This window comes from Macrobrachium nipponense, chromosome 34 (assembly GCF_015104395.2).
Source record: "Macrobrachium nipponense isolate FS-2020 chromosome 34, ASM1510439v2, whole genome shotgun sequence".
NCBI lineage: Eukaryota > Metazoa > Arthropoda > Malacostraca > Decapoda > Palaemonidae > Macrobrachium > Macrobrachium nipponense.
The window spans coordinates 20,718,063-20,720,475 of record NC_061095.1 but is presented as its reverse complement, the minus strand read 5'-3'; positions in this window follow the sequence as shown (position 1 = coordinate 20,720,475).

Genomic DNA, 2,413 nt, shown 5'->3' with positions numbered 1-2,413 from the left:
GGGGTGGGGGTAATTACGTGGGTGAGGGCGTTCACAGCTGGTGGGTGGGAGTTGATTAATTACGTGTGGTGGGCTGGTGGGCGGGTGTTTTTAAAACGTCGCGTGAATGTGCGAGGACACTTTGACCTTATTGCTTTTATGTGTCTGCATTAACTTTTTTTTTTTTTTTTTTTTTTTTTTTTTTTTTTTTTAGTAATGTGTCTATCTTTGCGCCGGTATGATGCCACGTATAGTATATTGAAGGAATTCTTAATCTTTCGGTGCATCATTGAAACACAATTTTTCCTTTTTTTTGTACTCAAAGAGCATTCCAAAAAACTATAAAAATTATATTACATATTTCACAGATATTGATGAATTTTTGTAAAATTAGATAAACTGTTATTTATATTTCGTTAGATTAGATAAACTTTGATTATATTTCTTAATTAGACAAATGATTAAATGTGTTTCGTTAAAATTAGATAAACTATTATTATATTTCGTAAATTGAAATTAAAAGAAAACTTTGGTTCTAGTTCATAAAATTAAATAAACCATAGTACTTTTTTAAAGGCTGCATAATTGTAATTTTCATAGTTATATTTCGTTAATTAGAAAAACTTTTATTATATTTTGTAAAATTAGATAAACCATAACTTTTAGGCTAGGCTACATAATGTAATTTTGATGTGAATCAATGTCTATTTCTTTCATCTTCATCGCCCTTACTCCAACAGCAAGCTCTATAAACATGAGATTATGTATTCAGTAATATAATATTCATTTCTGGATTGGCAGCGACTTTAAATGCTATATATCCTTTTAACTGAGAAGGCAGACTTGATGCCTTTATTCATTTCGGGTCTTCCCGGAATAGGACAAGGAGGAGAAGTGAATAAGAAAAGGAAAGGGGAAATGCAAGTGCAGTAAAAATATTAGAACGAAGGGAACAAGAACTAGCAGAAGAAATCCATAGTTTTTTTTTTTTTTTTTTTATTTTTTTTTAATTAATATTTCTTTTTCAAAAGAGCACCCGCATTCAGTTGGAAACCTTGGTACCTGCTTTCACCCCCCTGCCCACCTCCCCCCCCCCCAAAAAAAAAAGGAAAGTAAATTATTTTACGATTTAGGAATAAGGAACTACAAAAAAAGAAAAAAAAAGTAAGTTCACAATCCGATCATCTGCAAAAACAAAAAAGGGGGTTGAGGAGAAGTCCAAGGAAACCACGCCTCAGATCTCAGTAGCAGCAGCAGCTCACGCTGACAGCCGTGTGAAAATTCAATTTAGACATATTTTCAAAACTTGAAATTGCGGCCTTCGTACTTTCTCCTCCTGGACTGACTTTTGTTAGTTGAATGGATTTTTTTTTTTGGGGGGGGGGCGGGGTGCAAAACCGTTCTTCTCTAATCTTTAGAAAAATATTTGGGCTTAAAAGTTCGATTTGCTACTGTGTCTGAATTGAATGATATTTGACGCAGCTGTACGGTTGTGTCAGGTATAAAAATTCCACCTCTCTCTCTCTCTCTCTCTCTCTCTCTCTCTCTCTCTCTCTCTCTCTCTGCAGGAAGTAAAGTACGTTTGCTGCTTTCTTGATTTACTATCCCTCGCTTATGACTCTCAAAAGTTACAATAAATCATATTAAATTATTTTCATTAAGCTTTCCAGAATGCTGTTAAATCATCTGTAAAGGACCCCATACACTGGACGATTGTATGATCGACTGTCTGAACGATTGTCGTTATCGACACACACACACACACACACACACACACACACACACACACACACACACTATTTAGACATATGAAAGATCTCTGCAGCGATTTCAGTCTGAACAAAGATTTTGTCTCCGGAAGACATGGCATCAACTGTAGAAGAGACGTGCGCGATAGCGTTATATCGGCAGACAAACATACATTGAACGACCTGTGTATGACAGACATAAGTCGCAAGCCAGCAACCTGATCCTGACAGATTTCAGCTGAGATCGTTCAGACACAATGTTCTTGCGAACGATAGAGACAATCGTTCAGACAATCATTCATGCAATCGTTCAGTGTATGGGGCCCTTAACCCTCCAAGTTGCTGGAGAGCAGAGAGAAAACTAAAACTTAGAGGTCAGGCCGATTGAAATGTAGTAGGATGGTTTACATAAACCAGTGGGATCTTTCACAGTTTAACAATTCAATGCAATACAAACAGAGGCTGAATTTGCAGTAAAGCTTAATGTAATCAGTCTTCAGAAACTCTCTCTCTCTCTCTCTCTCTCTCTCTCTCTCTCTCTCTCTCTCTCTTAATAAATACAAGTAGAAACTGAATTAGCAGTAAAGCGAACAGTAATCAGTCTTCAAAAATCTCTCTCTCTCTCTCTCTCTCTCTCTCTCTCTCTCTCTCTCTCTTAATAAATACAAGCAGAAACTGAATTTGCA